We start from the raw sequence: 22,662 nt of genomic DNA on the forward strand, positions 1-22,662 counted from the left end.
CACTGCTGCCGTATGTGTCCCTATTACTGCACCTGATTCCCCAATACTGAGCCGCTGCTGCCATTTGTGTCCATATCACTGCTCCTGATACCCCAATAGTGAGCCACTGATGCCACATGTGTCCCTATTACTGCACCTGATACCCCAATAGTGAGCCGCTGCTGCCATATGTGTCCCTTTTACTCCCCCTGATACCCCAATACTGAGCCGATGCTGCCGTTTGTGTCCCAATTACTGCGCCTGATACCCCAATACTGAGCTGCTGCTGCCGTATGTGTCCCTAATACTGCACCTGATACCCCAATACTGAGCCCATGCTGCTGTTTGTGTCCCAATTACTACACCTGATACCCCAATACTGAGCTGCTGCTGCCATATGTGTCCCTATTACTGCACCTGATACCCCAATACTGAGCCCATGCTGCTGTTTGTGTCCCAATTACTACACGTGATACCCCAACACTGAGCCGCTGCTGCCGTATGTGTCCCTATTACTCCACCTGATACCCCAATACTGAGCCTCTGCTGCTGTATGTTTCCCTATTACTCCACCTGATACCACAATACTGAGCTGCTGCTGCCATATGTGTCCCTATTACAGCACCTGATATCCCAATACTGAGCCTCTGCTGCCATATGTGTCACTATTACTGCACCTGCTGTGGGATTCTCTGTTCCCTCTAAATTCTAAAGCACTCCTCGATAATATAGTAATGCCGGGTGCAAGTGTCCTAGAAAACAGAGCCCACATTTTGCCCCCTAGAAAGTAATATTGCCCTGTGTGCCCCTTTCATAGTCACAGTAACCTGACGTCCCCTCTAACAAGAAGTGCCCACTTCACATTAAATAATGTGCTTAGTCTCCCCCCTGTACAGCTCCCCTATACACTGTATAATGCCCCCTCACTGTACAGTACCACCCACATAGTATACTGACCCTTTTGTAGCCTCCAAACTGTTTGATGGCCCCAGCACTGTATGATGGCCCATTCACTGTAATCCCCACACTGTACGATGGCCCACTAGATGGCCTCCATATAGTATAATGCACTTGCCATAGGCAAACTCTATAGCACAAGGCAGCACCCATAGGCAGACCCTGCAGTATAAGACAGCACCCCCATATGCAGTCACTGTAGTATAAGACAGCACCCCATAGGCAGACCCTGTAGTATAAGGCAGCACCCCGTAGGCAGACCCTGTATTATAAGGCAGCATCCCATAGGCAGACCCTGTAGTATAAGGCAGCACCCCGTAGGCAGACCCTGTATTATAAGACAGCATCCCATAGGCAGACCCTGTAGTATAAGGCAGCACCCCATAGGCAGAGCCTGTAGTATAAGGCAGCACCCTATAGGCAGACCCTGTAGTATAAAGCAGCACCCCATAGACAGACTCTGTAGTATAAGGCAGCATCCCCATAGGCAGATCCTGTAGTATAAGGCAGCACCCCCATGGGCAGACCCTGTAGTATAGGGCAGCACCCCATAGGCAGACCCTGTAGTATAAGGCAGCACCCTAAAGTCAGACCCTGTAGCATAAGGCAGCACCTCCATAGGCAGATCCTGTAGTATAAGTATAAGGCAGCACCTCCATAGGCAGATCCTGTAGTATAAGGCAGCACCCCCATAGGCAGATCCTGTAATATAGGGCAGCACCCCCATAGGCAGATCCTGTAGTATAAGGCAGCACCCCCATAGGCAGATCCTGTAGTATAATGCAGCACCCCCATAGGAAGATCCTGTAGTATAATGCAGCACCCCATAGGCAGATTCTGTAGTATAAGGCAGCACCCTATAGGCAGACTCTGTAGTATAAGACAGTACCCCTATAGGCAGACCCTGTAAGTATAAGACAGTACCCCATAGGCAGACCCTGTAGTATAAGAAAGTACCCCCATAGGCAGACCCTGTAGTATAAGAAAGTACCCCCATAGGCAGACCCTGTAGTATAAGGCAGCACCCCCATAGGCAGATCCTGTAGTATAAGGCAGCACCACCATAGGCAGATCCTGTAGTATAAGGCAGAACCCCATAGGCAGACCCTGTAGTATAAGGCAGAACCCCATAGGCAGACCCTGTAAGTATAAGACAGAACCCCCATAGGCAGACCCTTTAGTATAAGGCAGCCCCCATAAAAAAAACAATAAATAAATACTCACCTCTCTTCCTCTTTGTTCCAGCAGTGCTCCAAGATACCACTCATCTCCTGGCAGCGGGCGTTGGGTGCACTGATACAGTTACAGTAGCGTAGCTCTGGGAGGGCTACACTACTGGCAACTGAATATTAAGTTGTCCAGCCCATTTTGTGGGTTTTTGGTGAAATTATGTCCAATTTGCCTTTTTTTTTATTTTTTTTGTGTTTTTCCAATACACACAAAGGAAACAAACATGTGTATAACAAAACATGTGTGTTAGGGGTCGTGTTCCCGCCTCTGCACAGGGGAAATCTCAGCCATCTCCTCTGCGGTCTCCCATTCTTCTCCAGCCACAGTGGGGCCTGCTCAGCGGAGACATCCGTCCCAGCATCTGGCTCGGCCTGATACTGTGTGGATGGTTTCTGCTGCTTTCCCAGGCTCAGCCATTGTAGCCAGTACAGGTCAGCGGCGAGCAGACGTCTCTGGGACTAACTCCTGCTTTTTCCCTTCTGAGCATGCCCAAGGTAAGACCTCTCATTGGAGGTCAGGGGTCACATGCTCAGGTACTGCTACAGCTCCCATTGGTCCTCTAGGAAGGTCCTGAAGTTGCTCTGGTATTGTAGCAGCTTCCATTGGTCCTCTAGGAAGGTCCTGAAGCTGCTGCAGCTATAAAAGGTTTGCATGGCCGCACGGCCATGCGCTAGTTTCACTTCATGTTATGAGCTTGCTAGCTGTGGTTGCGCCTGTATGTGGATAGGGTTTGGCTGAAATAAGCCCCTAGAATACCGGCACCTCCGGTGAGGAGTTTGTGTGTACGTATTCAGGGCCCCGGCTCAAATAAGCCCCTAGAGTACGGCACCTCCGGTGAGGAGTTTGTATATATGCTTCTCTGTGTGCGTGACCACTGACTGCCATCAGCTCATCAGTTAGATTTGTTCCTCTGTGACGCTAACAGGGCACAGCGTGTTCTTTTCAGTGCGACTCAGTGAAGTAACTGAGTTCACTTATACCGCCATCTTCTAGCAGCAGGTTCTCTCCTGCACGGTGGACCCGAGGCTGCGAATGCACCAATTATAACATCTATATTAACTCGGTGCGTTCCGCCAATCCTAACAATGTGTAATTTAAATCATTTTCTTGGAAAAAATACTTACCGTAGTTTTCAGGAATAATTTCAAGGGTGCCAACACTTTCTGCCATGACTTTTTCTGAATGCAATTTTAAAGAGGAACCAAAGAGAACATTTTTTTAGATTTCTGTACCTTAAGCACTTCCAACATTCTAGGCCGAGTACGAACCACGAAGTCCGGACCTGCATGTGTGAGGTTTTTGTGTTCTGGTCAATAGATGTTCTCTCATGCAGATATTGTAGTCCGTCCGCACCCACTGCATCAGTGATTGTTACTGCTTCCTTGGAAGTCAGGTTCTCAACAGTGCTATTGAATCACAAGTGGTTTCTCTGTATTTCCATTTATTTCATGTTATTGGGAATTGCATAGTCAATGTACAGCTATTTTGGAACTTAAATTGATTATTTGATTTTGTGCTCATGTTTGATACTTCATCCTGACGTTGATCACAGCATAAGTATAATTGAAAAGGAACTGCTCAAAGAGTTTGCCACTTGAAGGTGACCAGGTACAGATTGAACATTGTCCTCTATGTACTGATGAATGTGTAACACTAAGTTGTTTTATTGATTTATTTCCCATCCTTTCCTTTAAGCGCTTTCTTCTCCTTTGTATCCACCTGTTATGCGAATCCTTTTGTAGAACATGCTTTTCGTGATCCCTATTTTATTGCTTTTTTCTTTCATGACTGCCTGGTTTGACCTCTGCATTATTGTTATTCTTCTTTCTCTAGGATTATCTTCCATTTTTATTTACTGTATTTTCCACTATCTATATTTGCCTGACATTTGTAACATCATTTTATCTCCAATACATCCATCTTTCTATTAATGTTATTGTGGGGATTCAATCCTTATTCAGACATTTGTACAAGTGGCACATAATTTTCTAACAGGGTCAAATTGACCACCCACATTACCAGAGGATCCTACAACGCGTGATGAAATAATGAGCCCTAATTTATCAGGCAGTGGAAGATAACCCTATTTTGTACTGGTTTTGAAGCCAGTCACTTGACACAAGTAGGGTGTCTCAAGCGATAATTTCCTTTTGTCCACAAGGAACTAAAGATGAGCAGATCAACTCGCGAACATTTGTGTACATGCTGGATTTCCTGAAATTTTATGCTAATTCAAATAGTTTGTGATTCAATTCACCCTTGGACTCACAGTTTGAGGCCTCTCACCTACCCAATCAGATCTCCTGCTTCTCACATCCAATAGGTGACACTAAACATCAAGTCTTCTTTTTAAAGAGGCTATTTGCATATTTTCAGTAGAGTAGAGCTTTTATGATTAATAGGGGACATTGTCATTCTCTTCTGTAGAGTGTAAACTTTTATGATCTGTTCTCTCTATCTCTAGCGGGCGGGATGCTGGAAACCGCTGGCAGGTGGGGGACGTCCAGGAGATGACATGCAAGCAGTATGGATACTGGAAACTGCTAGCTGGTGGGAGACATTTAGGAAACACAGGCAAGCAGGCAGGAAGTTGAAAACTGCTGGCAGGCAAGGAAGATCGAGGAGATCACAGACAGCCAGGTAACAGACAAAACTCCAGAGACAAAAAGAAAGTCTAATACTCTTTAAGCTTCACACATCCAGGAAGACATCTTGAAAACCACAAGTAGAGGAGGTCCTAGAAGCTTGGGGACAGGTGGCAGACAGGACTCCGGAGAAACTAGAAAGACTAAATACCTTGGAAGCCACAGACAGCCAGGAAGACATTCTGGAAACTGCAGGCAGGTTGCGATACTGGAAACCACAGGCAAGTAGTTAGCGAAACTGGAAACTGCACACAGGCAGGTAAAATCCTGAAGACTACTGCCAGGTAGCAAGGTTACTGTAAACCGCTAAGTGAGGTAAAAATTCAGAAAACTGCAAAGTGCATGGAAATACTACTAGCATAATAAAAATAAACAAAGGTTCTAGTAAGAACTGGGAAAACAAACAAAGTTGAATAAAGCCGCCAGCAATTATTTCATTATGACATGTAGGTTGCCTTAAGATGCAGGCAAGGTTGAGAGCTGCAAGCTGTAAGCAAGACAGTGGAGATGGATTGCATCAAGGTCAGTAAAAGCTTGCAAGCAAAACCTAAAAAATTGGTATTTTGGAATTTTTGCCTGTATAACCTAAAGTCATCTGATTCTTGACTCGGATGCACATTGACAGTCCTGTTGGCTACTTCTTCAGTCTTTCTCCTTCCCTTTAGAGATCAGTGGACTATGGGTCCTTACATCAATAAAACAGCTTAAACAGCTTTGGCCATTTGTGCGTTGTATTTTTGGTCTTCAGGTTGACAGCAATTTGTTTGACCAACCACATGTATTCAATTCAATGTAAATCAATGAAACTTAAGACTCAGTCTGACAAAAATCAAAGTTGTGCAAAGAGGACAGAGGTGCAATAGTGAAGTACAAATGAAGCCTACTAACTTGTTAACGGTCACTTTCTTGTATTTTATATTATTAAAGCAGTTGTGCTGGAGTGATGGGGCAGAGTCAGAAGAAGGTATTTTTCCATACATGCAAGAGACCTACCAGAAAGTCCTGCAAACTAATCAGCACAAAGGTGTTGCTTAGTAAAACTATGCCTGTCATTGGTTTTTTGGGGCCTACCTTTGCGTTTTGGTGGAGTTCCTGGGAAGTTCTGTAGTGAGGAACGAATGTTATTGTGCCCTATGAGGATTACGGAACTTAAATTGGTATAACAGCTACAATGAATGGTAAAATCAGATAAACACCAAGTTCCTGACAATATTTTTTCCCTCAAAAACAGAATTCAATAAAAAAAAAAAGCCAGAAATTTGACTAGTTGATAATCAATGACACTAAAGAGGTCTTCTATGAGTGTTTCTTACCCATTTTAAGCTACTTAACGCAAAGAGTGTAAAAGAGACTCAAAATATATGACTGTAGGTAAACAGATGGTAACTGTCCCTCACTACTGTGCTTTCACGCTCTATCTCGCCTACTGTATCCTCACCCATCCCTTGTAGATTCTGAGCCCTCGCGGGCAGGGTCCTCTCTCCTCCTGTACCAGTCATGACGTGTATTGATTAAGATTATTGTACTTGTTTTTATTATGTACACCCCTCCTCACATGTAAAGCGCCATGGAATAAATGGAGCTATAATAATAAATTATAATAATAATAATATCTGTACACATCTTACACATCCGTAATCTTTTTTTTATTTCTTTTAAACTTCGCTTTATCTCTATATCTATATCGCTAAGCTATGAGTTGTGAAGTCCTCTCACTATCCCGATTGACCCTAAAATGGCTGCTGCATTCCCAGCTTCTGCTTTGATACAGGCTATGACAGTTCCTACTGATTGCTAATGCTATACTATGCGATTTCATAGCTACAAGACTATTTATGGATGTCTGCCCAGCTGTGTCCATGGTTATGTGAGCTAACTCTGGCTGGTGCGATCTTCTGTAATGTATAAAATGGCAGCTGCCGAGTAAGATGGTTCCCTAAAATTGAATCATAAAATTCTTGACGGATTCAGCAAATTTCTAAGAATTCCCTTTGCATCAAAATAATTTTGCTCATTTTCAAATAGGAATTTTCATTCCCCCTTCTCCCTTTTGGATCGAATTAAATTTTAGGGAAAAAATGGGAGCAGAAAATATTCTCCTTATCACAAAAAAAGAGTTTTAGGGGACTATCAATAGTATGTCATGACACATGTTACATTCAAGTTCCCAATGCTCAAAAATGAATGCATAGAGTTTATTCTGCACGCTGAGTGTTTCATCGTACGTTTTATGAATACATGGTAATAAAATTAAAGGCGTTTAGAACAAGACACTAACTTACTACAGCTGAATGCAGCCAGTAATAACTGATTTAATTAAAAAACGTAATCCACCGAATTGCTGCGCCAAGAGGCATGAAAGCTTAAAAGGAATAAATCTTTGAAATTCCATTTGGACCACACGAATGGCTGTCTCTAACATTGTGTATGATGAAATAGACCGTTTGGCATTGCAAAAATGTAAAACAGCTGCAACAGAGATAAACTTGGAGGTTCAGGAGGACTAGAACCACAATAAAACTAATTTATAAAAACTTTTAAAAGTTGAGATTTAACGACAAGTGTTCCAAATTTTAATTTTCTTACTTTTTCTTCCTGTGGTTAAAGTAACCTAATGGATGTCACTAAAGATGCGGTACAAGCAAATATTAGTTTACACTGCATTTGTTCCTGTCCTGTTAACCCATGCTATTTCATTTATATATATTTTTTAAAACTTTTGACCGAAAAACCAAAATAATTCTAATATTCTGGATTTTTTTCTTTGACTTTTGCCTCTGTATGTTTACACCGTATACTGTTTAATGCAGGGAGACTTTAGGACAATGATTCTTCATTAGCGAGGAACGGATCAAAGACAGAAACACAATGATGAAATACCCTGTAATAAATGAATAAATAGCATAGTGCATGAACATAATATATACGGTATTTAGTTAACGTGTTTTTTTTGTTTGGCTTTTTTAATTTCAATAATTTATTATTTGGTGACATTTTACAATATCAGGGTAGGGGAACGGGTTATATGCGACAATATAACATGAGTTGAAATTCAACGTATATAATATTATTGGAGTATGATGAAAAATACCATATAAACTATATGAAACTATATGAAGGATATTAATACAACATTAGACAGGATAGTGGGGAAAAAAGGAAAGGGGAAAAAAGGGAAGAAAAAAGGGGGGAGGGGAGTTAACATGTTTTTTGAGAAAATAAATGCAAAAGATACCGTGCCTTGTCACGGCGACCGTAATTAGGACAGTCCTAGCTCTAATATTAAAGAAGGAGCGGCGGATCAAGTACAATTCGACTTCTTTGTTCGCGCAGATTTTCGTAAGGAAATTCAACTTCCAGAGAAGCTGTTCTCCATGAATTTAATGTCCTTTATTATGCTATGGGGTCTATCCAGACCTCAGAGCATAATAATCATACAATATAAAAAAAACTTATTCTCACCTCATCGCTCACCTCTCCGGACGTTCTCACTGCTCTCTGTATTCTGTCCTGTCCTCCTTACCTCCATCATGTCACATCTCCAGCCTGGTGCTCACGAGCAGTGAACTCCAGGTTCTGCTTGCAGCCAGAAGCCCAGGCCTAGAGTGAACACCAAGTCAAAGGTGCATTATACATTTTTTGCTTTCATTTTAACTTTTTGCCAGCCCTCTACTGTGGAGAAAGATGGCAGACCCAGCTGGCCATTATTTTACTCAATTCGTGATGGAGAACATTTCAAGTAATCTATATTTCCCAGAATGCAAATTTTTGACAATTCCATACCAAATACATTTGCTTATCTTTATTCTCAACCTATAAAAATCATTGTCAATCTAGGGAACCTTTGCTCTAATTTCGCATATCAAAGAAGCTTGGTGTACAGGATGGAGTGCTCTGTGCTCCGCGCATTCGGAAACTAAGAAAGGTTAAATCTTCCAAACTCTTCAGACAGGTAGAGCTTTTGTATGTCATGTCTTGTCGACCGTTATTAGCATCACATACTTTCAATATAGATAAGGAAATAGTTTTGATGTAAATTGAATTTGTGTTGAATTTTTAGGAATCTGCTAGACCTTGCGAATATCAATTGCAGAAGATTGCATTACAGAGAAAGTTGACTTGACCTTGGCCGAGGCATCCCAAAATTTGTTTGCAGTTATCACATCACATGACATAGAACAGCCAATTGAATCAGACCCTCACCAATCAATCCTACCCTGTGGATAGGTGATACATTTTCACTAGACAATCGTTTTAATGTATATTCATCTATGTTTTGCATTTTTATACTTCTCGTCTGTTTCCATTAAATATTACTACAAACAAGGAAGACCTATTTTGGAAATTTTTTCTTTTTCCATTTGCTCCAAACATGGGCTTTGCTAAATAAACTACAGAAAACACAGTTTACATTTACGGTAGCAGTCATATGTGAAAGTGTGTCGACTCTTTAACCCTGCCCCGACTGAACATGAGGATCCACGCTTTGGGGGCTAGGTTGGGTTTACCATGACTTCTTTAGGTCAGAGTCATATGTCAGTATTAGGGCTTCCTGAGACGAGTCTATATATAGGATAAGCTAAATCCGATGTTTTATTTATTCTACTGATCAGCGTTTTTTTCCCTCATATTGGGCATGGGAAAAAAATTGCAGCATGCTGAGATTTGCAGCGCAAATCGGATGGCACATACCGATTAAAGTCTATGGGTGAGTGTACAGCAGCTACTCTGTAAATTCAAATCATGAGTAACTGGGTGAAGGTCAGGACTCCCCTGGGACCTGATACTAAGAATAGTTAGTGCAAAGATCACATGTGAAAACCCTATTTAGAGCTGCCAGGGGACTACGGACAGAGCCACTATTACATTATGCATGATCATTTTGCCCATGGTATTGGGACTTGCCTAGTTCACTAACCTCATTATAGAGTTTGACCATTTTTTGGCAACATTTGTCAAAGGGTAAATCTCACTCTATCTTAATGAGAGGATGCCTAAACAATAGACAGCGACAACCTCCATCCACAAAGACCAAGTGGGTTATTTGATTTACTCATCATGGAGCATGAGCTAAGCAACTGGATACAGCTATGGCATTGGAAACCAACTTCTGCAAAAGAACACAAGAATTTTCTGGAACGGAACACAGCAGCTTACAATATGCAGTGTTTTAGAAATGTGACCAAATTTTTTTTATGTAAAATGATGTCTTTATTATGTTTTACCTTAATTTTTACATCTGTCTTAAATAAAGAGATAAAGAAAACACAGGGAGACAGGGATTGTGGAAAAAAGAATTTTTATTAGCAAAAATAAAAAAAAAAGTTTAATTTAACATAAATAAATAACATAATCAGTGTCATGTCCACTCTGGGAAGCTTCACTGGAGGGCATGTTGGAATAACAGGCAGCAGTCAAGTGAAACACTACAGAAAAGAACAGAGAAGAAAATTTAAACTTGTTTAAGAGCCAAACAAAAAAAAAAATTAAAACATAATGGACACCAATACTTACATTACAAGCAGTAGTACAACAGCACAGCAGGACCTGCTCATTCTGTAGTAGGCATGCGTACCAATGTGTTTCCATAGACAGTAATGTGTTGTTTTGACGCACTCATTCGCAATCATCTGCATATTGACACCTCAAAAATGCAACATGTTGCGTTCGCTGTACACCGCAAAATGATGCATGCGTACGCATCCGCATGTGATCGCATGCAAACGCATATCCCTGTGGACACCATGTTAAAGATATGTACGCATGACGCATAGGGATCGATGCGGATCATACGCTACCCACAGATACTAATGTGAAACCAGCCTTATAGAGGTGATTTTTGAAAACTATCTCCATCTGTTTGCCTCTTGATGCATCCTCCCTTGTGATCAGCGTGTCCTGCCTTCTGCTTCTCAGATAGCCTCCACAGTGGCATGGTCTCTTAAAAACACTTCTTCCCTTCTTTTTTCTAACCCATAGTGTGACGCCTGCCGCATCTGGTTCGCAGCATACTTACCTTTCCCAGCGCGCTTCCCCCTCTGCTGCCGCTCCGGCTGGGTCTTCTGCCGGCTCCCGGCGCGCATGTCGGCTCTGCGCATCCCCGGTGTGTCCGCACGCCACCTGGCCTCCCGACTTCCGGTCTCCTCGCTAGCTTCTGGTTCCTGGCGGTGGCGCATGAGCACTCATCCCTCTGGCTCTAGCAGCGCACGCGCACTCCCTCTGCCCGACCTTTGTTTGTTTCGCTCCTCCTTTCCATGATGCTGCTGGTTTCCTGACCCGGAAGTTCTACTGACACTTCCTTTATCAGGTAGCCTCTCCCTCTGTCCTTTGCCTGTTTGTCATTTGTCCTCACTTGACCAAGGTGCCTCTGTGCTTTGTTTCTCTCCAGTGCAATACTCTGTCCATCTTGTCTCTACGCCTTACCCCGTCAGTCCTGGTCATCTGCCATATCCTGCTTGTCCTGTGTTTCCGCCATATCCAGTTTGTCCGCCATATCCTGCTTGTCCGGTGTTTCCACCATATCCAGTCTGTCCACTATATCCTGCCCATCCTGTGCCTCCGCCATACCCTTTCTGTCCTGGGCGTCTGACATATCCAGTCCACTCTGTTTTTCAGTCACTGTCACTCTGTCCTGTGTCTCCGCCTTAGCCACTTCCGCGTCTTTCCTCTCCTACTTCCTGTTCCCCGGTATCAGCTTCTGCGGCAATAGTCTCCCTTGGGCCTGCCCCTAATGCTCCCTGTATTGGGGGTGGCCCATTAGGCCAGCTCACCCTTGGGAGGTTCGTTGTTGTGGTTCTGCGGGTTCACTTTTAGGAGATCCATAAGATCTGACAGTACAAACAGGCCCTGGACCCCGCTGGTACCCCATCCCCAATTCAAAAGGAACTTTTATTTTTACGGGAGAATCAGTCTAGAATCATGTCTTTCCTCAAAACCATGGAGTACCGCTTATCGGCCTTCCAGACATCCGATCCAGGAAGCGCTGCCCAGCTGGCCAGTCTCCAGCAGGAGCTTGCTCAGCAGTGTGATACCCAGGCCCACATCCTTAGCTATATGGCGTCTGTGGTTGACTGCCTTCTTGCTCTTCAGTCTGCTGCCTCCACCTCGACCCAAGCCTCAATTCCCCACCCTGCCTAGCGAAACCGCCACGGTACAGCGGAGATCCCAAATAATGTAGGGGGTTTCTTAATCAGTGCCAACTACATTTTGAATTGCTACCACAGCAATACCCCACAGATCGAGCAAAGGTGGCCTTTATAGTATCTCATTCAGAGGGGAGGCTTTAGCCTGGGTGATCCCTCTCTGGGAGCGTGATGACCCACTAGTCTCTCTACTCTCCACCTTTCTCGATACCTTCCATAAGGTATTTGACAAGCCTGGTCGCTTGGCCTCTGTTACAGAGTCGCTCTTTAACCTCCACCAGGGTACGTTCTTTGTGGGTCAATAAGCCATTCGGTTCCGCACCTTGTCCTCCGAGTTAGGTTGGAACAATGAGGTGTTGGTGGGAGCTTTTTGGTGTGGTCTCTCACCTCGCATCAAGGATGAGTTGGCAGGACGGGATACTCCGACATCTCTAGAGGACCTGATCTCCCTGGCAACCCATATAGATTTACACTTCCAGGAGCATTCCCGTGAGTCTGCCAGAGAGAGAAGGTTTCCTTGTGCTACTCCGCCTACCAGCAGTTCCTCCCGTTCTTGCTCTGTAACAACCCTGGCTGTGCCTACTCCAGAACCTATGCAGGTGGACCGACTCAAGCCTGTGGAGCAGCGCCGTAAAGAGAGACTCACTCAGGGCCTCTGCTTCTACAGCGGCAGTGCTTCTCATTTTCTGCGTTCCTGTCCTCTGAGGCCGGGAAATGCCTCCGCCTAGGACAGGTAAGAGAGGTCTTCCTAGGTGTTTCGGATTCCACTCCACCTTTGACTATTTCTGACCTTTTGCATTTGGGCTCTAAATATTTGTCTGAACTGGCTTATACTGATTCAGCTGCGGCCGGGAATTTCATCCAGGAGACTCCTCGACAGATAGCTTCGGTCGACGGTCAACCCCTGCCGGAGTCTGTTACTCTGGTCACCGAAGAATTGGAATTCCAGATCGGAGTCCAGCATCGGGAGAGAATTGTCTTTTACGTGCTACTGTCCTTGTCTCATGCTATTCTTCTTGGTCTTCCTTGGTTGAGAACGCACGAGCCTACTCTTGATTGGCAGTCCGGGGACTTTCTACGTTGGGGGCAGTGCTGCCAGAACAAGTGCTTGCTTCCCATCCAGTTTAAAGACTCCTCTCTGTCAAACTCATTGTCTCCAAATTTACCGTCTGCTTATGTGGCTTTTGCAGATTTCTTCAACAAAAAGGAGGTAGAGATCCTTCCTCCGCATCGTCCATACGATTGCCCGATCGACCTTGTTCCAGGATCTACTCCACCTAGGGGTTGGATTTACCCCCTATCCACTACTGAGACTCAAGCTATGACCGACTATATCCAGGAAAATTTAATCAAAGGCTTTATTTGAAATTCTTCTTCTCCCCCTGGTGCTGGTTTCTTTTTCGTCAAGAAGAAAGATTGTTCCCTTCGTCCTTACTAGAGTTGAGCGACCTTGACCTTTTTAGAGTCGAGCCGGGTTTCGCGAAACCCGACTATCTCAAAAGTCGGGTCGAGTGAAATCGGCCGATTATGACGTAAAGTCGGGATCGACCGAAACACGAAACCCAATGCAAGTCAATGGGGCAGCATAGTCGGCAGTGAGTGGGGGCCAGGAAAACACCTAGAGTGCCCATTTTAATGTCAAAACCATCCATTCTTCTTAATGAAGCTTGTCAAGCGTAATTTACCTTATAATAATTGGAAGGCATTTGAAATTGGGGGTCATTTTGCTAAAGCTGTGGTGGGTAGGGCTGGTTCAAGTAATTAGTGGGCCCAGGAAATCTGGACCACGTCACGGCAGTGGAGCAGGGAGAGGTAAGTATTTCAACTTTGCAAGTGCTGTGAACCTGAGCAAGCAGGGGGGGCCCACTCGTTGGCATTGGCACTGGCACAGGGCCCCTCAAAGTACAGCGGTGTGTTTGCACGGCGGGGGCGCCTCCCACCGGCAGCAACACTTTTGCGTACTATGAGAGGCCCTGTGCCAGTGACGTCGCCAACTAGTATTCCTCCCCCCACCTGATGAAGGAACCTGCACTTTCATCTGCACCTTCCTCTTTGTCCCCGTGTAAGGTGGTATGGTATGCGGGAAGAGCAACCTGACTTTCAGCAGGGTCACAATGTTGTTGTGTAGCGTGCACGGGGAATGTTGCGTTATGGGTCAATGTACCAGCAGACTCATCTATCACTGGCTGGGCAATGGGCAGGATGAGGAGGAAACACAGATATAGGCCCAAAGAATAAAGTTGGCTAAATGCAGTTCAAAATTGGTAACACAGGAATAACCAGGGGGCATTGCAGTGGAGGACAACTGGAATGAGAGGCTGACACAGAGAGTAGGCCCAAATCAGTAAGTAGTCGAAATGCAGTTCAAAATTGGCAACCGTAGTAAAAAGGCGGCACAGCTTTGTTCAGTGGAAGAGAACAGCAAGGAGTGGCAGACACCGATAGTAGGCCCCAACCCAACTAGTAGGCCAAATGCAGTCTAACATTAACAACTACTTAACGAGCGCCTGAAAACGGAATTTCAGGACAGGAAACCAGGAGAACAGCAAGGAGCGGCAGACACTGTTAGTAGGCCCCAAACCAACTAGTACGCCAAATGCAGTTGTTCCATTTAACCACAATTTAACGAGAGCCTGAAGATAGAAGCTCAGGAAAGGCAACCTGGAGAACACCTTGGAGTGGAACACACCATCTCTCTCCACCCCATACCCATTTTGTAGGCCTAATGCAGTGTAGTTTTCTACAACTACTAAACGAGAGTCGGAAGAACGAAGCAATGGCAAGGAAACCTGGGGAACACCTTGGAGTGTAACACACCATCTCTCTCCACCCGATACCCATTTTGTAGGCCTAATGCAGTGTAGTTTTCTACAACTACTAAACGAGAGTCGGAAGATCGAAGCAATGGCGAGGAAACCTGGAGAACACCTTGGAGTGTAACACACCATCTCTCTCCACCCCATAGCCAATTTGGAGGCCTAATGCAGTGTAGTTTCCAACAACTACTAAACGAGAGCATTAAGATCGAAGCTCTGGAAAGGCAACCTGGAGAACACCTTGGAGTGTAACACACCATCTCTCTCCACCCGATACCCATTTTATAGGCCTAATGCAGTGTAGTTTTCTACAACTACTGAACGAGAGTCGGAAGACCGAAGCAATGGCAAGGAAACCTGGGGAACACCTTGGAGTGTAACACACCATCTCTCTCCACCCGATACCCATTTTGTAGGCCTAATGCAGTGTAGTTTTCTACAACTACTAAACGAGAGTCTGAAGACCGAAGCAATGGCAAGGAAACCTGGGGAACACCTTGGAGTGTAACACACCATCTCTCTCCACCCGATACCCATTTTGTAGGCCTAATGCAGTGTAGTTTTCTACAACTACTAAACGAGAGTCGGAAGACCGAAGCAATGGCAAGGAAACCTGGGGAACACCTTGGAGTGTAACACACCATCTCTCTCCACCCGATACCCATTTTGTAGGCCTAATGCAGTGTAGTTTTGTACAACTACTAAACGAGAGTCGGAAGACCGAAGCAATGGCAAGGAAACCTGGGGAACACCTTGGAGTGTAACACACCATCTCTCTCCACCCGATACCCATTTTGTAGGCCTAATGCAGTGTAGTTTTCTACAACTACTAAACGAGAGTCGGAAGACCGAAGCAATGGCAAGGAAACCTGGGGAGCACCTTGGAGTGTAACACACCATCTCTCTCCACCCGATACCCATTTTGTAGGCCTAATGCAGTGTAGTTTTCTACAACTACTAAACGAGAGTCGGAAGACCGAAGCAATGGCAAGGAAACCTGGGGAACACCTTGGAGTGTAACACACCATCTCTCTCCACCCGATACCCATTTTGTAGGCCTAATGCAGTGTAGTTTTCTACAACTACTAAACGAGAGTCGGAAGACCGAAGCAATGGCAAGGAAACCTGGGGAACACCTTGGAGTGTAACACACCATCTCTCTCCACCCCATACCCAATTTGTAGGCCTAATGCAGCCTACTTTCCGACAACTACTAAACGAGAGCCGGAAGATCGAAGCTCAGGAAAGGCAACCTGGGGAACACCTTGGAGTGTAACACACCCTCTCTCTACACCACGGAAGGGCTGATTCTTAGGAAGGAAGGCTGTCGGAAAGAAGCAGGGCGCGTCCGAGGGTGATTATATTCTTATTAGGTATATACTCACCCTCGGACGCGCCCTGCTTCTTTATTTGTAATGAATGTTTATTTGCAATGTGGTTTTGACTTACTCTATTTTTTTGGTAAATAATGATTTTATTATTTTCATTGTTTTGCATCTTCTTGGCAATAATATAAAGAAGACGAGACAGGACAACACTCGGTGGATGCCATATCTGTGTTTTAAATTGAAAAAAACTTTCAGTTAACTACTTGCAGGAGAAAGTTATTGTAGCTGGTGGCCATTTTTAGTACTGTACCAGATTTTTGTTGTATGTGTTTGTTTTTAATGTTAAAATGTCTGCATTTGATATCTCTCCAGTATTTTCTTTTTTATAAGCAAAATACTTATTTTTATATTTTCTGATGTTGGTTCAAGGGGTACACGGGCAGCAGTAGACAGGTCAGTGGAGGCCTAGTGGAAGGAGGGACCGCAGACAGGCTTCGAAGGCCTAACATAATAAATTGGGCTGGCTGTAGGCAATTTAAAATTTGTTCCAGGGGAACACGGGCAGCAGTGGCCTGGTCTGTGTAGTAGTAGTGGAAAGAACGGGCCGCAGACAGGCTTCGAAGGCCTAACATAACAAAAAATTGGGATGTAGGCAATTTACAATTGGTTCCAGGGGAACACGGACAGCAGTAGACAGGTCAGTGGAGGCCTAGTGGAAGGAGGGACCGCAGACAGGCTTCGAAGGCCTAACATAATAAATTGGGCTTGCTGTCGGCAATTTTAAATTGGTTCCAGGGGAACACGGGCGGCAGTAGCCAGGTCAGTGTAGTAGTAGTGGAAAGAACGGGCCGCAGACAGGCTTCGAAGGCCTAACATAACAAAAATTGGGCTGTAGGCAATTTAAAATTGGTTCCAGGGGAACACGGGCAGCAGTAGACAGGTCAGTGGAGGCCTAGTGGAAGGAGAGACCGCAGACAGGCTTCGAAGCCCTAACATAATAAATTGGGCTTGCTGTCGGCAATTTTAAATTGGTTCCAGGGGAACACGGGCAGCAGTGGCCTGGTCAGTGTAGTAGTAGTGGAAAGAACGGGCCGCAGACAGGCTTCGAAGGCCTAACATAACAAAAATTGGGATGTAGGCAATTTACAATTGGTTCCAGGGGAACACGGACAGCAGTAGACAGGTCAGTGGAGGCCTAGTGGAAGGAGGGACCGCAGACAGGCTTCGAAGGCCTAACATAATAAATTGGGCTGGCTGTAGGCAATTTAAAATTGGTTCCAGGGGAACACGGGCAGCAGTGGCCTGGTCAGTGTAGTAGTAGTGGAAAGAACGGGCCGCAGACAGGCTTCGAAGGCCTAACATAACAAAAATTGGGCTGTAGGCAATTTAAAATTGGTTCCAGGGGAACACGGGCAGCAGTAGACAGGTCAGTGGAGGCCTAGTGGAAGGAGTGACCGCAGACAGGCTTCGAAGGCCTAACATAAGAAAAATGTCAATACAATGGTATTGACAGTGCCAGGCATTGAAGGATGTCAGCGCATAGACTAAACATTGGTGGAGCTGTGAGAGAAAATTTTGCAAGTGGTAGAGCACTGTTTAAGCTGGGGGGGGGGACTGTCTTGTGGCCGGCGGTACAGGCCCAGGGCCCCTCATATTACAACGGTGTGTCTGACGTTGGGTGCGCACCACCACCGCCAGACACTTTATTGTACTATGAGGGACCTAGTGGCAGTGTCGTCGACCAAAAGCGGGCACACCCACCTCCTCAGACAAACAGTACTCTCACGGGTGCTGGCGCCAAGTGGCGATACCACGGCCCCGTGTGGGGACTTTGGCCATTTAGGGAGGTGTCAACATGTCGGATGCTGGACAATCAGGTGCTGCAAATTACGAGATTGGAAAAGTCGTTCAGAATAGTCCACAGGCAAGACCTTTACATAGGAAAGCTAGGTGTCAGCCGGGCAAGGTGGGGAAAAGATTTTGAAATCCAGTTGTGGTTCATTTTAATGAAGGTTAGATCATCTACATTTTGGGTAGCCAGACGAGTCCTTTTTTCTGCTAGTATTGAACCTGCAGCACTGAATACTCTTTCTGATAGGACACTAGCTGCCGGGCAAGCAAGCTCCTGCAATGCATATTCTGCCAATTCTGGCCAGGTGTCTAATTTTGATGCCCAGTAATCAAATGGGAATGACGGTTGAGGGAGAATGTCGATAAGGGATGAAAAATAGTTAGTAACCATACTGGACAAATGTTGTCTCCTGTCACTTTGAATTGATGCTGCAGTACCTGTCCTGTCTGCTGTCATAGCAAAATCACTCCACAACCTGGTCAGAAAACCCCTCTGGCCAACACCACTTCTGATTTCTGCCCCTCTAACACCTCTGGTCTGCTGGCCCCTGCAGCTCATGTTAGAACGATCACGGGCGCTGTGTGCAGGGAATGCCAGAAGCAAACGGTCAACAAGAGTTGATTGTTTGGTTGCTAATATTAGTTCCAAGTTCTCATGTGGCATTATATTTTGCAATTTGCCTTTATAGCGAGGATCAAGGAGGCAGGCCAACCAGTAATCGTCATCGTTCATCATTTTTGTTATGCGTGTGTCCCTTTTGAGGATACGTAAGGCATAATCCGCCATGTGGCCCAAAGTTCCAGTTCTCAAATCTGTGGTTGTGCTTGGTTGAGGAGCAGTTTCAGGCAAATCCACGTCACTTGTGTCCCTCCAAAAACCAGAACCCGGCCTTGCCGTGCCAACAATTTCCACTGGCCCCGGAAAAGCTTCCTCATTAAAAATATAATCATCCCCATCATCCTCCTCGTCCTCCTCCTCCTGTTCGCCCGCTACCTCGTCCTGTACACTGCCCTGGCAAGACAATGGCTGACTGTCATCAAGGCTTTCCTCTTCCTCAGCTGCAGACGCCTGATCATTTATGTGCGTCAAACTTTGCATCAGCAGACGCATTAGGGGGATACTCATGCTTATTATGGCGTTGTCTGCACTAACCAGCCATGTGCATTCCTCAAAACACTGAAGGACTTGACACATGTCTTGAATCTTCGACCACTGCACACCTGACAACTCCATGTCTGCCATCCTACTGCCTGCCCGTGTATGTGTATCCTCCCACAAAAACATAACAGCCCGCCTCTGTTCACACAGTCTCTGAAGCATGTGCAGTGTTGAGTTCCACCTTGTTGCAACGTCTATGATTAGGCGATGCTGGGGAAGGTTCAAAGAACGCTGATAGGTCTGCATACGGCTGGAGTGTACGGGCGAACGGCGGATATGTGAGCAAAGTCCACGCACTTTGAGGAGCAGGTCGGATAACCCCGGATAACTTTTCAGGAAGCACTGCACCACCAGGTTTAAGGTGTGAGCCAGGCAAGGAATGTGTTTCAGTTGGGAAAGGGAGATGGCAGCCTTGAAATTCCTTCCGTTATCACTCACTACCTTGCCTGCCTCAAGATCTACAGTGCCCAGCAACGACTGCGTTTCTTTCTGCAAGAACTCGGACAGAACTTCAGCGGTGTGTCTGTTGTCGCCCAAACACTTCATAGCCAATACAGCCTGCTGACGTTTGCCAGTAGCTGCCCCATAATGGGAGACCTGGTGTGCAACAGTGGCAGCTGTGGATGGAGTGGTTGTGCGACTGCGGTCTGTGGATGAGGTCTCGCTTCTGCAGGAGGACGAGGAGGAGGAGGAGGGGGTGTGAACGGCTACAGCCAACTGTTTCCTAGACCGTGGGCTAGGCAGAACTGTCCCAAACTTGCTGTCCCCTGTGGACCCTGCATCCACCACATTTACCCAGTGTGCCGTGATGGACACGTAATGTCCCTGGCCATGCCTACTGGTCCATGCATCTGTTGTCAGGTGCACCTTTGTGCTCACAGATTGCCTGAGTGCATGGACGATGCGCTCTTTAACATGCTGGTGGAGGGCTGGGATGGCTTTTCTGGAAAAAAAGTGTCGACTGGGTAGCTCGTAGCGTGGTACAGCGTAGTCAATCAGGGCTTTGAAAGCTTTGCTTTCAACTAACCGGTAGGGCATCATCTCTAACGAGATTAGTCTAGCTATGTGGGCGTTCAAACCCTGTGTACGCGGATGCGAGGCTAAGTACTTCCTTTTTCTAACCATAGTCTCATGTAGGGTGAGCTGGACTGGAGAGCTGGAGATCGTGGAACTAGCGGGGGTGCCGGTGGACATGGCAGACTGAGAGATGGTGGGAGATGGTATTGTTGCCGCCGGTGCCCTAGATGCAGTGTTTCCTACTATGAAACTGGTGATTCCCTGACCCTGACTGCTTTGGCCTGGCAAAAAAACCTGCACAGATACTGCAGGCGGTGCAGAAAATGGTGGCCCTACACTGCCGGAAGGGATGTTGCGTTGATGACTAGCTTCATTGGCCGAGGGTGCTACAACCTTAAGGGACGTTTGGTAGTTAGTCCAAGCTTGCAAATGCATGGTGGTTAAATGTCTATGCATGCAACTTGTATTGAGACTTTTCAGATTCTGCCCTCTGCTTAAGGTAGTTGAACATTTTTGACAGATGACTTTGCGCTGATCAATTGGATGTTGTTTAAAAAAATGCCAGACTGCACTCTTTCTAGCATCGGATACCTTTTCAGGCATTGCAGACTGAGCTTTAACCGGATGGCCACGCTGTCCTCCAACAGGTTTTGACTTTGCCACGCGTTTTGGGCAAGATACGGGCCCGGCAGATGGAACCTGTTGCGATGTTGTTGCCTGCTGCGACCCCTCCTCCTCCGCTTCAGAACTGCTGCCGCCTGCACCCTGTTCCCCCAATGGCTGCCAATCGGGGTCAAGAACTGGGTCATCTATTACCTCTTCTTGTAGCTCGTGTGAAACTTCGTCTGTGTCACCGTGTCGGTCAGTGGTATAGCGTTCGTGATGGGGCAACATAGTCTCATCAGGGTCTGATTCTTGATCAGCACCCTGCGAGGGCAATGTTGTGGTCTGAGTCAAAGGACCAGCATAGTAGTCTGGCTGTGGCTGTGCATCAGTGCACTCCATGTCAGATTCAACTTGTAATGGGCATGGACTGTTAACTGCTTCACTTTCTAAGCCAGGGACGGTATGTGTAAAGAGCTCCATGGAGTAACCCGTTGTGTCGCCTGCTGCATTCTTCTCTGTTGTTGTTTTTGCTGAAGAGGACAAGGAAGCGACTTGTCCCTGACCGTGAACATCCACTAACGACGCGCTGCTTTTACTTTTACCAGTTTCACCAGAGGAGGCAAAAGAGCTAGAGGCTGAGTCAGCAAGATAAGCCAAAACTTGCTCTTGCTGCTCCGGCTTTAAAAGCGGTTTTCCTACTCCCAGAAAAGGGAGCGTTCGAGGCCTTGTGTAGCCAGACGACGAACCTGGCTCCACAGCTCCAGACTTAGGTGCAATATTTTTTTTCCCACGACCACCTGATGCTCCACCACTACCACTACCCTCATTACCAGCTGACAATGAACGCCCCCGGCCACGACCTCTTCCACCAGACTTCCTCATTGTTTTAAAAACGTTACCAAACTAACGGTATTTGTTGCTGTCACACAACTTACACGGTGAGCTATAACTTCAGTATGATTTAGCTACCCCTTTACAGGTGGGTGAGACCACAACGAAAATTAGGCACAATGTTACACACTCTGTTGTTGGTGGCAACAAATGAGAGAGATGCCACACACGCAGGACTGTCACTGAAGCGCAAATGTAAATATTAATCTCCCACTGATTTTTTTTTTTTTTTTAAAAGGGAGACTTTAGAAAAAAAAAAAAATAAAAAAAAAATGATTTTTTAAGGAAGAATTTATAAACCAAATAAAATGAAATGATTGTTTCAGGGAGAATTTAGAAAACAAATAAAAAAAAAAATAGGCTTTCTATGGCCCACTGAGTGAGAGAGGACGCACACAGGAGTCAGGAGTGGCACACAAGCCCAGAGGCCAATATTTATCTCCCACTGATTGATTTAGTGATTTTTTCAGGTAGATTTTGGAACCCAAATCAAGCAAAAAAAATAAATAGGCTTTCTATGGCCCACAATTGGAGAGAGAGAGAGAGATGGCACACCCAGGAGTCAAGACTGGCACACAAACAGAAAGGGCAATATTAATCTCCCACTGATTTGATTTTTTTTTTTTTTTCAGGGAGACTTTAGAAAAAAAAATACAAAAAAAATGATTTTTTCAGGAATAATTTAGAAACCAAATAAAATAAAATGATTTTTTCAGGGAGAATTTAGAAAACAAATAAAACAAAAAATAGGCTTTCTAGGGCCCACTGAGTGAGAGATGACGCACACAGGAGTCAGGAGTGGCACACAAGCCCAGAGGCCAATATTTATCTCCCACTGATTGATTTAGTGATTTTTTCAGGTAGATTTTGGAACCCAAATCATCCAAAAAAATAAATAGGCTTTCTATGGCCCACAATTGGAGAGAGAGAGAGAGATGGCACACCCAGGAGTCAAGACTGGCACACAAGCAGAAAGGGCAATATTAATCTCCCACTGATTTGATTTTTTTTTTTTCAGGGAGACTTTAGAAAAAAAAATAC

Source organism: Ranitomeya imitator, chromosome 4 (genome assembly GCF_032444005.1).
Source record: "Ranitomeya imitator isolate aRanImi1 chromosome 4, aRanImi1.pri, whole genome shotgun sequence".
Taxonomy (NCBI): Eukaryota; Metazoa; Chordata; class Amphibia; order Anura; family Dendrobatidae; genus Ranitomeya; species Ranitomeya imitator.